At 33.4% G+C, this 15,945-nt stretch overlaps 1 protein-coding gene across 4 annotated transcripts in view; it reads right to left on the minus strand.

Moving 5' to 3' along the window:
• LOC140743321 (putative fatty acyl-CoA reductase CG5065) overlaps positions 1-15,945 on the minus strand; it is a 72,914-nt gene that overhangs the window by 15,444 nt on the left and 41,525 nt on the right. Inside the window, exon 1 of one of the 4 annotated variants that reach the window (XM_073074489.1) lies at positions 3,209-3,440. The exons of 2 other annotated variants lie outside the window; for them this stretch is intronic. The gene's annotated coding sequence lies outside the window, so the exon portion shown is untranslated. Of the gene's footprint in view, positions 1-261; positions 405-3,208; positions 3,441-15,945 lie in introns of those variants that run through there. One more of the 4 variants, XM_073074490.1, reaches the window with a different exon arrangement.

The raw sequence follows: 15,945 nt of genomic DNA on the forward strand, positions 1-15,945 counted from the left end.
GTAATCTCTCCGTTACGACTTACGAGTAGGTCGGATATTCTTAAAGCGTACGCTTATCATAGCTTGATGATTCTAAAATTGAAAATATCTAAGGGTTGCGCTCAGTATTTCTCGTAAGATATCGCCCAAACACGAGAACTAATTTAAATTATGCTTATATTCCTAACCAGTTAATACTATCCCTATGACCTACTATCGTTCTAAGAGATTATTCTTACTAAAATTATGTAACACCTATATATGACCGTTACGATACTGTACCTCTTCTGAATAGTTTCCATATTGCGTTATAACGCAGTTAATAGATCACTAACACTTCACTTATAATATTATCTAAGAACAACTATTTAAAAGACTTCTCTTCATTTTTGGAGGTCTGTTAAACGATCTAAAACAATGGGAACCATTGTCCTTGGACAGCGGCAACGTCAAATAAAAGATGTAGTTCGCCCTTCCACTGACGTGTGAAGATAATAAAGCAATCTTCTAGTTTTAGTTGCAATTTTTGATTTCTTCGAGAATAAAACTACTTAACATTTTAATAGTAGATAATATTTCAAGCCTTATTAATCCAAGTTGGATAAGATAAAACTTCATTTCAACGAATCTTAATTTAAAATTCTACTTTGAGACGCTACTGTGAAACAATTAAATCAATATTTTTGTTTCAAGAATTGCAAGTTCACATGTTTGCGAATTCCAAGCATGAAAAAGTAACTCTATGGTTTCGTCTACCACTTACAATAGGGCGTGGTTTTTAAAAAGGTGATGTCATTAGAATGAAACTAATCGGAAGTTATTTACTTATTCTCAACTTGTATTTCCATTACTTGACTATTTGTGCACCCTCACTAATTCCACAAATGCACAGTGGCAGTCAATCCATAAGGCAGAGAGAGGGTTGTATCACATACGAAAAGTTAGAGTACGCGGATAGAGTTCCAAAATCGTCACGATACTGAATTGAACCGCGTTTTCGTCCTTAGCCGAATATTTGAAGACAACACAAGAATTCGCGACTGCGCATTAAGCCGCTGCCTAAGCTTCAATGCTTCTAACGGTTTTAGTTGTGGCAAAAGAAATAACGCAAAGCGTTTTATTCGCGCCTCCAAAATGTTTAACAATGCAGTTATTCTACTGTCCTAATCATAACAACGTAAGGGCGATTAACTTGTTTACATTTCGCCTTATGTTTTAATTAACGAATACTGATATTACCAACCCTTATTTTATAGATGTGTTTCTTACCAAATCATGGGAGCAATTAAATATAAAATATCCCCTAAATTTATTTCCATAAAGTTTTGTTCTGATTGGCGTCTTAGTTCGAAGTCATGCATTAATTGTTAGATTTAAGAATATTTAAATTAAGTAATGAAAAAAATAATAAAATGAACAAATATAAGTACATGGGATTGCAGCTGAATTATTCTCGAAAAGCAATGAAAATTCCAAAATATACTGGTAGTTGGACTGTGTGTTACAAAGTACTCGAGTACTTCGTAACTAACTCGAGTACATTGTGAATACTCTGGACTAGAGTACTGACTCGATTCTTTTTTATATGAGTACTAAAGTACTCGAATACCAAAAATGGCCGACTCGGCACATCATGAGCTCCAACTTAGTCGTCAGGGATAGCAATGTATGCATAACCGATGCCGTAGGATTCATCTTATCTGGCTTGATTACAGATGACCCTGGGCAGCAGTAGTATACTCGTTTGCTATGTCTATATTATAAATTCACAATTTTAGCAACTAACGGCGTGTTCAGAAATAAATACTGTGCGGTCAACGATGTAAATGACATTATACGGAAAGTTGCTAATTTGTTTGTCTTAATGTGAATAACATGATATCTATAACATAGATGAAAAATTAAGTTCACCGTTTTATATTTGCTGTTGAAGGATGGTTGCATAATCACCATAGGCACATCCCTAACGTAGTAATTATGTGATTAATCAAATACTCACCTATGCTACTCTTTGTCATGGTTGACGGTTAACAACATTTTAATTATAGACGCTACTGACATTGCATTTCTGACGTAATTGCAGTATTATTATCCATTCTAAACTAAATAATTCTGTAACTTAATTTATAGCTTATATTTCATAGCTCAGTATCATGCAAGTTATTCGTGCGTCAGGTTAATTATCTATTGTTTTTCGTTGCTTACACAAAAAGCGGTCTATACTCTACATTCCAGATTAAACCCTGAGTTGTCTTGTTCAACAACCACAGAAATGATGCAATGCCTAAACTATACGATTTATTGTATAGTTATTTTAGTATTAAAGTTATTTTAGTCTACCGGAAAAATCATGATTTGAAATTAAATTAAAATATAACATTATTTTTAATAGAAACATTATTTTAACAGAGGAATAGATGTAAAGTAGTAGATATTTTAAACGAAAAATGTGGGCCGCCTTCGACAGATTAAATGAAGCATTATGTTACTAAATAATATATTGCAAATGATGTGAATCAGTTCACATCATTTGCAGTAACGTGTGGAAGATATTTTTCTGGTAGTCTATCTACTCATAAATAATTATTTTGCATCATATGCGCTTCACATTTTTCCTTTTAATAATTTTCTACTTTTGAGTTTGTTATAAAAGTGTGATATAAAAGAAAAATGTCACTCACTATAACTCACAGGCTACATAGAAGAAAATTTTGTTAAATTGATATTTTTTCTTAAATGATTATTTTATGCTTTTAGAATATATTACCACTGAAGTTAAAATTAATATTTTCCTTCCGGTTTCTCACTTATAATTACTTCCCAGAATTTGATCTTTGCGACTTAATCAGAGAGTACAATAATGGTTTATGTGATTGTTCTTTTAAAATGAATTCGGTTAAGGAAAACGATTTTTTATTAAATGTATTCATGTATTTTAATACTTATCAGTAAAAATAAAAATATTAAATTAAAAATACATATTCGACAACAATACATATTCGGTAAAATGTAGGTATCTAATTATAATTATCTAAGATATCTAATTATGAAAACAAATAAAAATATTTATTTAGTGGCTTTCTTAATTGTAACATAATAGTTAGACTTTAGGAGGTATAAGCGGAGGGTAGGCGGAAGGGAAATATTTTTAACACAGGTGTATATTACATACGTGCAAAAAAAAAAACTCAAAAATAGTGATTAAGGAACCTTACAAATTATAACTTACCATATGCATTTAAATATCCAATTACCGGTTCAGATTAATAGTTAATTCGATTCCTAATAACCGGCGAACTCTAGACAGAGATAGATTTACATGTTTAGTTCTTAAAAACCGTAAACGCAAATATCGCACTTTTAGTCATTGACTTACTATTTGCTTCCTAACAGTACCGCAAATACAGCGCATTTAATAAGAAAACAAGATCGCCGACAAGTCTTGTGTGGAAGCGCGTCTATGCGAGTGGCCTTGATTGCACAACTTGATCACAACATAGACGTAGGTACTACCGAAACGTGTCAACCAAAAGATCGAGAAAGTTGCATAAAGTCTAAGCTCCAGTGTACACGTACTAATATTATGTATTAGCAACAAGTGACCTTCCTGCATAAGCACTGCGCACCAGCGTCATGGCTGATCTTGCTTATTATTTTATTATTGAAGCTATTTTAAAAGAAATTGATTTTAAGCTATTGCATAGCTTTTATCGCGGGCTTTGAGCGCGGCGACCGAATCGAGAAATTCCGTAACGAAAATTAATAACACCTTTGTTGGATATCAAGTCTCCAGGCAACCGAGTTGTTGACTGTCAATAGAAAAATATGGATATAATTGAATAAAGTATTATTTTACATTCCTTATTATTTTATTTGATATTGGCGACAGGATGTCGAATGAACTAAAAAACAATAAGAAAATACGAGCCACATTACGTGGGTTAATGAAACGAACCGAAAATTACATTTCGGGAATAGAAAAAATTGACAATGAAGAAATAAATATACGACTGAATTCTTTACAAGAAAATTTGAACAAATTCTACGCGATTCAAGAAAAAATTGAATGGCTTACAGAAGAAGAAAATTTAGAAGAGGAAATAAAATACAGGTACGAATTTGAAGAAATATATACAAAGCTAAAATTTAAATTTTTGAATGTACAAAAAGAAAATAATCGGCTAATACCTGAATGTTCTTTTATATCGGCAAGAGCGGAAGTTTATTTGATAAACTGTTAACCGTCAAGGCACGCTTGAGACGTACACATAATACAAAAGGGTTATCACCTTATCAGTTAATGTTCGGCAGAGAGGTAAGAACCTATATGCATGCCTTATTTAAGAAATCCGCCCCGCTATTCAGATTACATTACAATGCACCGCCAACGAAGGAGTTCGGACAAGGTGATAAGGTACAAGTCCGCAGTTACACCGACCCAGGAGTTAAATGGGAGTTCGGAAGATTAGGTAGACTCCATTATGAAGTCAGAACTGAAAATGGCATACTGGTGCGCCGTCACCTTGACCAAATGCTGCCGGCTCCCCTGGTGGTGTAAGTAAAAATAGCGGTGGAGGACTGTTGGATATCAAGTGTCCAGGCAACCGAGTTGTTGACTGTCAATAGAAAAATATGGATATAATTGAATAAATTATTATTTTACATTCCTTATTATTTCATTTTTTTAACCTTGATTCGTCAACTTGAACACAGATGGCAGTAAAAGTTTGGAAAATCCAAAAGTGCACGCCTCATAATCTCATTTTTTTTTTTACAATGAAATTGATTATTTGTAAAAGTGTATATTATATAAATATACCAATACACTCGTTCTCATGTGCCAAGTTCTTGTACTGTCTCAAGGTCTTTCACGGTGTCACTACTGTTGAATTGAGTGGTAATTTAAATTAAAAATTTAAATAATAATAAATGGAGTAAAGGAGATCCAGGTGACAAGTATAGTGTAGTATAAAGAAGCAACATGTGGATTTAAAATCGTTTTGTTTAAAAAATTCAAAATTTTAGAGGCTCTTTATGAGAAAGCTGTTAAATGCTCAATAACAATCGACTCAAATGAAAACAATTTGTAATCACACCCACCTCCACCCTCATTCCACCACTACAAATCTATCGAAAGTTTTAATCTAGGTAATTAATTAACAAATTAAGAGCAGAGCACGAAAAAAATAGTAAAAAAGAAATAGAATGAGAGTTTTTGAAATTAATTGAAAAAAAAAACAAAAAAACAATAGGTAACAAGTAATATAAAATAAATAAATAAATATAAACTATTATTTCAGTTGTTCTTTTCAAAAATAATTATATTATAACTAAACAAAAAACAAAAAAAATAAAAAAGAAAAGAAAAAGAAATACATACCTACCGTTTTGGAAGTTGAGAACAAAAGAGCTGATTGTTTATGAACTTTTATTAATTTCTATGAAATATCTTATTTTAGTTCTCATGTAATATGTATCAACAATTCATCGGAAATAACTCTTTTTCACTATTCTTCTCTCGTTCTTGTAAACATGTTTATATAAATAAATCAAAACATATAATAAACCAATAAACCATAAACCAATATAAATGAAATGAAAAATATCTTCACAACGTGCTATTAAAAATATTAAAATGTAGAAATAGAAAAACACCTCAATAGTCAATGTAACTTTACAGTGTCTTGTAAAAAAGTACCATTTATAGATATCAGATGGAGTTATATTCACGAGGTTACAACTTAAGATTTTACATTTTACTTTTTTTTTTAAATTTTTTATTATTTATTTCTATTCAATAAACAAATAAAAAAAATGATTTTAAAGAAGTTTACCAATTTTTTTTTTCATTGTTGTTGTATTAGTTTTTTATAAATAATAATTTAATGACAGTGAATTAAACGCTCATATTGACTAAGAAATTATTTCGTGTGTTACTTTAGATAATTAAAAAAAAAAATCCGATACGATCATTTTTTCGACCAATTTTGATGCCACATAAACCCGTCCATACACGGACGTCCAGAAAAGATTATGTTTAATATTATTATTTACTATGTTAAACAAAAAAATTGTTATTAAAATATATTTTATGTGCCTGATATATTAATTGACTTGATATTAGTGCACTCAAATTAACCTATAAGTGCAATATAAATAACAAAAAATCAATTTTAGTTTCGAGAAAACTGCTTTTTTTGAAATGTCGAGAGTAGAGCACAACCTCAACGCTTCGCTTATGAGGCGTGCAATACACATTTTTTTATAATCCGTGCGGAAATCTTAAAATTGCGTGAAGTATATTTTATAGCTGATATTTGCAATGTCTTATATAATGGAGATATGATAAAATAGTGGATAAAGATGTATTAATGTAAATGTTGATGATTATGGAAGAATGTATTGTATTTCTGGAATTCCTTCAAGCGTTTACATAGCATAAAAAATGCTATGTAATAGCTTTACCGCGGCAGTCTCCGAGTGCCACACGTATTTTTTTTGTACATACAACAAGGTATTTAAGTAAGGCAATATTATATTATGAGTAATAGCCTAGTGGTTAAGAAACTCGTCCCCTTGTTCAAGGTCCGAAGTTTTTAGAAGTTATGTGTGTATTAGGAATTTATTGTATACTTGCTTAGACGGTAAAGGAAAACATCGTGAGGAAACCTGCATATCTCAGAAAACTTAAAAAAGTTTTCAAAGGTATGTTAAATCTACCAATTCGCAATTAGTCAGACCCGTGCTCAGCAGTGGTATAGTATTGGGTTGATGATGATTATGAAATTAGCAGAAGTATAGGCACTTAGGTATCGCCGAGCGAGCAAGGGAGCGCGCTGAACCCGCTCGAAGAAGGAGTCGCCGCAGGAGTCGGTAAGGAAGGTTTCCCCCTCGAGAAGAAAAAGAAAAAAAAGTCATTTAGGTATATAAGAAGGTAATATATGAGCGACAATGAGGTAATCGGTCACCGCCGTTGACTACGCTGGGCGGTTACGCGTGGTTATAACAATAAAACAACTTTTGGAAAAGTCTCTTGTAAACGAAAAAAAATATTTCTCGGTTTAATATTTGGTACACACTACACACTACACACATGCCGGAGGCGTCAACAGCGGCGGGCGTTGCCGTTGTGATTCGAATTATTAACGTGGTCCACAATAAAAGTGATGTCTTTTGTTTTTGATAACTAACATTCATGTTATACTTAATAATATTTAAGGCAATGTACCTACATATGCTTTACTTAACGTAATTATAAAAAAGCTACTCTATCGCTTTAGGTTAATAATACCATTAATACTCGTACATGTAACGATAAATAAATCAATATATATTGTTGTTCTTCTAATAAGTATTTAATATTTCGAGAGCTATGTTGTAGTCGAAGCAACAAACAAAGCTTGGCATTTAGTGTAGTGTTGTCCTAAAAAACATTATCTAGTTTTGTAACGCACTTTTACGGCGCAAGGGTCATTGTCCAACGCCGCATTAGTTTGGCGGTCAGAAGATCCTTCTAATTTGCTATCGTTCTTATTGTTGAATACTACAAGCGGTAAAATAACTGTTTTAGGAATAAATTATTCCAAGGAATAAATATAAAATACAATATTTATACCTGTTACTTAAACATGCCTTTAATTTAAATACTAAGAAATGCGAGTATAATTTCATGTTTAGGAGATAATGATTTCGATATGATCTACTTTTTTCTGTGGATACAACAGTTCCACAATAAGTTTTTGAATTGGTATTTTCTTAAACTACCAAAAAAACGGACTCTACATCGGGTGAAACACGCACATTTAGATTAAAACGTAGAAATAATGAACAGAATATCCGATGAATATGCGCTTAACGATATCTAAACATAGTTACGATTTCTTTAAATACTTTTAGAAAAAAAATTAAATAGCATTGTAACATTAAACCTAGTAATTTTCTTATTATAAGAGAATGATGATGCAGAAGTACTCGTGCTTTTACGAGTATCTATAATTTAGTTCTCAGCACTTGTTCCTAGAGATTTTCTGTTCTAGGCCGTGAGAGTTTGTCCCTGTAGTCTCGGGACTAGAATAGGGCTACGGTATCCCCTGCCTGTCGTATGAGGCGACTAAAAGGGGGCTTCTGGGGTTGCGGGCGGCAAGAGTGGAAGCTCGAACCGTCCAGCAAGTAACCCCGGGAAGGACGACGATGTGTGTGGCCGCATACCGTTGTAAACACCAGGTTTGTGGGAGATGAAAGTGGAGAATCTAATGTGGTTCGCCTCTGGAGGTACCACTGCCACATCTATATCTATCTTTATGTATAACTCTGCTTAGAAATCTTAAAATGTATATGGAAGCACTAAATGGCTAACTCATACGGTTAAGGCTGAAGGAACCTCTGCATCATCAGAGTCGAGGAGCTAAAGGTCAATATTTCATGATTATATATCTGCTTAGCAACCATATAACATATACTTAAGGAACAAATGGCTGATTTCTTTGGTTTATTTTGGCACCTGCGCATCACCAGGGGTAAGGAGTTAAAGATCAAAATTTTGCATGGTATATCTCTGCTTAGAAAACTCATTACATTTAAGTAAATTAACAATCATCCATCTTCCATAGTTTAGGCTGAAGGCATCTCTGCATCACCAGGATTAAAGAGTTGAAGGTCAAATTTTCCTTTATATCGTGTAATCCTAGATATTCAATGTTCTTTCCAAGTTTCACGAGAATTGTGTGGGCATAAGCTAAGTTATCATTAATTATGTAAAAAATAGGGACAGTGATGAGGAGTCCCACACTTTAACTCATGGATCTCATCATCAGACCACACCCATATTAAGATACGGAAGTACCACAACGAAACACCCTTTCAAATGAATAAGAAAATTTTGATTGGTATAGCAACACACAAGTTATTTAATTTTATAACAAATCATGTTGCCCCGATTTTTCAGGAACACTGTCAAAGTATCCCTTTTGTATTTTACACTTTGATGTCAGTTAAAAATGACAGGCGCTTTGTGCGATATAAAGTTACTTGTATACAGTTTGTATGGAATACTGGTATACAGTTTACAAATGTGTCACAACGATTGACGTGTTTTTCGGAAAAGCACTATTGTTTGAATACGTGTTTTAATTAAAAATTTCAATAGGTAAAAATATACGTTCAATTGAATATCAGAATATGGTATGCCATCAAAAACAATGCTTGTAAAAAGATCCAATTCTCGCCATTCAGTTCTTCTACCGTAAAAAGTTTTGAGATCTATGTAATACCAAGTCTGTAAATGTATGCAGTCCCTACTTAAGGGACCTTCTGTCTTAAGGTATTATCCCACTATCTAACCTAACAATATCTCATGGGACCATATCAATATTAAAAATATTTTATGTTCTCAATAAATAGATTGACGTGGCAATCGTACTGCAAGAGTTTTCATCTTATCATATCGCATCACACAAGTAACATTATTTGTATTGAATTTAAATTGAAGTTGATACTGAAAACGTCTTGTGTCTCGAGAATAAAAATGGGAGATAGCATACATCCTATAGAGTATCTTAAACCATCCATTTGGGGGGTTCATCCAGGGAAGTCCATCAGATTACACTAGTTTACAGTACATCTGTTGCCGGAAAAAAAATATCTGTTCTTGAGTACATATATTATTCACATTTTAAATATATAAGTTATTATTTTTTATCAGCTTTAGTTTTTCAGTTTAGCTATATAAGTTTAAAACAGAAATAATTCGCCAAGTACGAGTCGAACTCGCACATGGAGGCTTCCGTACTACCAAATGTTCATTATTTTAATTCATTTTATGATTTTCAACAATACTTAGTCATATGAAACAACAATAGATAGCGTTGGGGTGATGATGAGTGATACGTAAATTTTCAACAATACTTAGTTATATAACACACAAATAGATGGCGTTAGGGTGACAATGGGACGACGATTATACGTAATCAAAGTATAATAAAATTAAAATAAGTATATTTAAAATATGTTTTATGGTTCTTATTTGTATTTATTATAATACCAGTTACAGTAGTAAACGTATTTTAAAAAATTTAAAAGGTTTGGAAAATCCAAAAGTGCACGACTCATAATGCTCATTTAATTATGAAATATAAAAAAAAAAAAACTTAAGTCGTTCAAAATTAATTGCCGAAAAAACAGCTGTAGTAGGAAGAAGGTACTGCACAAGCGCCCCTGGTGGAATAAATGTACATAATATCTATAGATATACAGTCTTGTAGTTTTCGTTTTTTATTGCAATTAAACGACACTGAATTAATTAATCATTCGCATTCAGTGACCTACAATCGTCGATTAGAATTAAAAAAAAAAAAAAAATAACTCAAATGATGGATTTTTTCACAAGTTACAGTGTTTTCAGGTATCACACATGACGGACAGGAAAATTTTTTGACCTATTTTGGTGTTTTTTTCCATTTCTATTGCAGTAAATCAATTTTTAAAAAGTATGGAATTAATCTCCATTAAATTATCTCGACAATAGTATGCAAAATATCTTGATTCCGTGAACTATCAAGGCTATAATAATAAAAATAGCCGCCAAAATGAAGCGAAAAAAATTTTTCGATCGTAAAGCACTCTCTGATGCTTCGCATCATGAGTCGTGCAAAATTCAAACGTCTTCCGAGTACAGTTTAACAGTTAGATCGAAAAATGCCGAAAAAATCCGGTTTGTTGTATGGAGACCCCCTTTAATATTCAATTTTATTTTATTTTTAGTATTTGTTGTTATAGCTGCCACCTTTATGCCTCATCTGTCAAAATTTCATGTGTCTATCTATTACGGTTTAAGCGGTAGAGCCCTGTGACAGACGGACAGACGGACAGACAGCGAAGTCTTAGTAATAGGGTTCCGTTTTTACCCTTTGGGTACGGAACCCTAAAAAACAAGTGTTTATATGGAAAAAAGAAATAAAAAATTAAATTAAACATTTAGATCTAAAAAACTTCGTTTTAAAGCTCTTCTGTTATGTGTTGATTTTGGAAAATGGCATATCAGAGACCAGCAATAGTCAGACATCATGTTCGGATGCCTGCTAACGTTCTTCTATCACGCGTAAGTCCTGATGCATACGCTCTCCTTGCTCTTCGCTCATATCTCCTCAATTTTCCGGAAACCTGTCCAGCTGACTATGGAGATAGTGGAGTTTTATACTCATATTGCACCCCATATTTTTTAATTGTAAAAGAAGGTCTTCAACAAATGTAATACGTCAATATAATTTTCCGATTTCTTATTTCCGAGAAAATTTTGCATAACAGAGAGGAAAGCTATCCAAGCTCTTAATTCAAGCTTAGTCATTGAATCTCTAAATTTGGCAATCTTTCTTAAGTTGTCGAATTTGGGGCCCATTAAAAATCCTGGCTTTAATCTTTTCGATAGTAAGCTGAGGAATTTTTTGACAAATGAAACTAAACCAATTTCCGTTTTTATCTAGTGACTTAAAATGTTTCATGATGCCCAATTTTATATGCAACAATGGCGGAAGGATGATTTTGTCACGAGCTGCTAGGGAATTCTGAACGAACTGAACTCTTGATGCCAACAATTCTGAAGCTCATTTAGAAAGATCCAAATCTCTTACAAGATCATGTAACTCGTTTTGGGAAAGGCATTTCGACTCATTTGGTATACGTTCAAAATTAACATCATTTGGTGATGAGCATGGTGTTTCAGTATCAATTTCTTCTAAGGGTCCAGATATATTTTTTTACAGTAACAAGTCAGATGAATGTTGCACTGGAAGCTGAACACAAGTAGTACTTGGATATTGCCGTTAAATTCGATATTTGGAGTTTATGCCGTTTATGTTCGTGCTACAAAAGTAACAGTCATGGAGATGATTTTTGTAGTTCTCGCCAAATAGTTGGTGTTACAAAATTTAAAGGCACTTCTTTTACGACTTGTCCATAATCTTAAATATCCAAAACACGATATACAAACACAATTAGGCGCCCAAGACTTGTCATTTTTATCCAAGGACTATTAAAATACAGAATATCGGTTTTTTTAACCAACTCTGATATAACTTTCCGACAATTCTTTAACACGTACTCTCCGCAAATGGTGCAAAAGTTATTTGGATTATTTAAACTACGTCTTCTTGAAGTACTCGTGTCACAAAAAAATCAGATATTATTCTTAACACAGTAAAATGTGCTCGTTATGGACTAATAAATAAGAAAAAAATATAAAAAAGAAAAACAAAAAAACTCGAGCTGTACAAATAATTTTAAGAGTATATATATCAAAAAACAGTTATAAATGAACATTTACATTCATAAAATTGGCGGCAACAGATAAAAAAAATAATTTGTAAACTAGTGTTATTAATAAAAAAAATCGTATTATCTATAGTAGCTTAATTACATGCTGAAAACAATAAATTTATAATCTGACGATTTGAGGGCGGTGTTAGGGAGTAATAAGGTTGAAAAAAATCTATACCTGGACATACTCGAGCACGGTATTTTTTTAATATAAAGGAAATAATGCTAGAAAATAATATGCACTATCTGATAGCGCCACTTATTAGCATGGATGCCTGGAAAGTAATGGTGTATAACAAACTAAAGGAAAAGGCTAATTTTATGGAAAATACATTATTCTTCATACATTCTCATTCTATTTTTTTTTTCAAATCGTCAGTATATAAAACCCCTCCACTAAATCGTCAGATGAAGGATTATGATAAGTAAAACATCGGCTGGAATTTCCTGTATAATAATCTTACGCCCTCGAGTGTGTCAAGATAACGATTTTTTTTTGCATTTTCGAAGAGTCACTGACAGTCTTTCGAATCGAATCGTCAGTCTTTCGAATGGGCGACTCATCTGGGGTAACTTCATATCCCCTTTGAAAATCGAATGCGCTGGTTTTTTTTTCCATTTTTACCTTTCGTATGGTTGTCCCCCTATGCAAACCAGCAGATATACATATTTCCGGCATCAGAGATATATACTCTATCACTAACCTGCCGCGCCTTGAGTATGTCTGACTCTGTTTTTTACATCTTTCGAATCATCTAGAAACTATTCCCACGGTGAATCGAAAAATATCACACAACCTTTTCTTCACTCTAACGTGTAATCTACACAATCTTATAGGTCCTATCGACGCTCGAGTTTCTACCCATTTAACATCATGGGCTCCCCTACTACTCGTACATTTCGCGGACAGAAACACAGATTCATTAACTGCAAATGTAACTTTGTAATCCTATATAACTTATATAGGATACAAAGTTATTTAATGTAGTTGGTGTATCTAGATAACTGGACAGAAATTGCAAAATATTTTAGTTTTTCCATGAGTTATATACTAAACACTAATTGTATTCTCAATTTCAACCTTCTATGTCTGCTAGAAGGGCCTTAAAGTTTTGATGATCGGTCAGTCAGTCAGTGAGTGAGTGACAAAATTACGAACTTTGACTACTTGTAATTCTTAAACTACGGGTTCAAATTGAATGAAATTTGAAATATACCGTGTCTACACATTGCTTGCTTGGCTCCTGAAAATTCCGGCTTCTAGCTTCATATGCAACGAAGTTACAGGTCGAAAATGGGCCGAATTGCTTCGAGAAAAGAATGCTACGGCCGTGCCGCTTTTTTTGGCTCGACTTGGCGGAGGCACTGCCGTGCCTCCTGATAAAGAAAAGCGGCGCGGAGAGCACTGAGAAATGCAGGCCTTTGTATGAAACAAAACAGCTTTCATATAATTGTGTACAGAAATTTAAAATTGATATGAAAACAAAATATTTTGTACAACTTTGCATTTCTGTAAGAGTTTATACATACTTTTTCCCCCAAAATACACGCAGGAATGGTCTGATATAAATCTTAATTAGTGTCGCCCATTGCATTACTAAACGCCAATAAAAAATATATTTCAAAACTCACGATTTTATTGATAATCAAACTAAGAAGTCCTAATACAGGGTGGCGCAAAATTAACCATCCCATACTTCTTTCTTTGGGACTATTTGAAGTCACGGGTCAATCGCAGCTCTTAAGGAGAATATTTGACTGGAATGCGAAGTATTATCGGCGAAAATCTAAAGGAAAGTCGCGGAAAATATAAGGTAACGGGAACAAATGTTTGTTAACGCTGATAGAAGACCCTTAACAGATAACATCTTCTCTAATTAGCAAAATAAAAAAGTTACAGGTCCTGGTAAAGATTTCTATTCCTGAAAATCACTTTTTTTAATCAGTACAAAAGTTATTCAAAAACAAAATTCTGTGATTAATACAAGAACGACGAAGAAAGAAGATTGTGTGTGTGCTTGATATCTGTTGATATGAATTGTTATGATTTTTTATTAATTTTATTCCGTAATGCAGTATTAGTTTTCATACTTTGCTAACCTAACCCTAAAAAGGACGTAGTTAAGCTTGTTTTGCTAATAAAAAATATGAACACACCTTACACTTGACCGGATTTTTTTATGTGAAATGTACTCATATGTGTATTCCGCAACCGAACCTACATAATATTTAACTATTTTCTTCTGACCTACTTAACAAAAGGCTGCTATGAATAATCGTTCTATTGAACTTTGTACTTCGCACCAAGGCCAGAGCATGCTAATGAATATGAGTACGCACGAACCTCAAATCGTATTTTTTTTAATATATTGATGGTTTTATTACAAAGAGGTAGTTTGGATGTGATTCATATGTAATCTCGAATATTTTAGACTAGATTTTTTTAGACTGTTATAACAACAGATAATTAAGGCACGGCCTCTCATTCTGGGGGTTCGAGGATCGAATCCCAGGAGCGGCCCATGGATTTTTAAAGTTATTGGTGTATTAGAAATCAATGAACACTTGCTAATATGGTGAAGGAAATGATCGTAAAGCACATCTGAGAGTAAAAAGAAATTCGCACTTTTGTATTTGAAGATGGTAGAGCCCTTTGTGGTTTGACTCCGGCAGTACCACCGCCACACCTATTTCTGACTCATAACAGCAGTGTTAAGCGCTGCTGTGTTCCGGTTTGAAGGGTGTGGTAAGGGAGACATACTTTTCCGAAGCGTTCCAGCTTAGTCCTCAGGAGTAGCGGCGAATCTGTGGTCGACCTCAGGTAGGAATATCCAATCCTGTCTGGTGTTGATTACAGATGTCCATGGGCGGCAGTAGTCACTTACCATCAGGTGGACTGCATGTTCGTTTGCTACTCCTATATTATGTAAAAAAAAGAAAATCTTGGCCAGCACGGTGGACTATGGCCTAACTTCTCTCACAGTTCGAGAGAAGACATACCCAGCAGACGGTGAGAAACGGACGGAACGAAACGAACGAAACGAAGACGGACAGAAAGACATACCCCAGGTGTCAGTGTGGGGCAAGTAATAGTGCGCTTATTAAATTAAAACAGTTTTATTAAAACAAATAATATCTGTGATATACGAGTAAACAACGATTCCGGGCGCAAGTCTGGCCCAGGGAAATATATAAACGATTAATAAAATATTAGTTTTGTGTCTACATGTTTGTGAACAGCGTCACCCGATATTCCATTTTGTACTAAACACACACACACAAAATTATTTGTATTCCGACGTTATGCAAATATGTATATACATATATATGTTATTGACTTAACCATCTGTGCATTAATTTCTAATTATTTCATTTGAATCATATTCACTAACAAGCAAATTAAATTTAATTTACAGACCATTTCATGCAGAAAGCCAAATACAAAATTTCATACTGTTGGTTCGAAATTGGTGGAATTCGAAACAAATTTTCAGCCGAAATAGCTTCACGGGATAATCTTCTGTAAGCGGCATAAGTAATATCTGTTTCATTAATTCCATCCAACAAAATACAACATTTCACAGTGTTTACTGTGAAGGATTTTCAAACGTTCCACACCATATTTTTAACCGACTTCTAAAAAGGAGGAGGTTTCTC

Source organism: Epargyreus clarus, unplaced genomic scaffold (assembly GCF_041222505.1).
Source record: "Epargyreus clarus isolate Ecla_fem2 unplaced genomic scaffold, WU_Ecla_fem_2.2 ptg000007l, whole genome shotgun sequence".
NCBI lineage: Eukaryota > Metazoa > Arthropoda > Insecta > Lepidoptera > Hesperiidae > Epargyreus > Epargyreus clarus.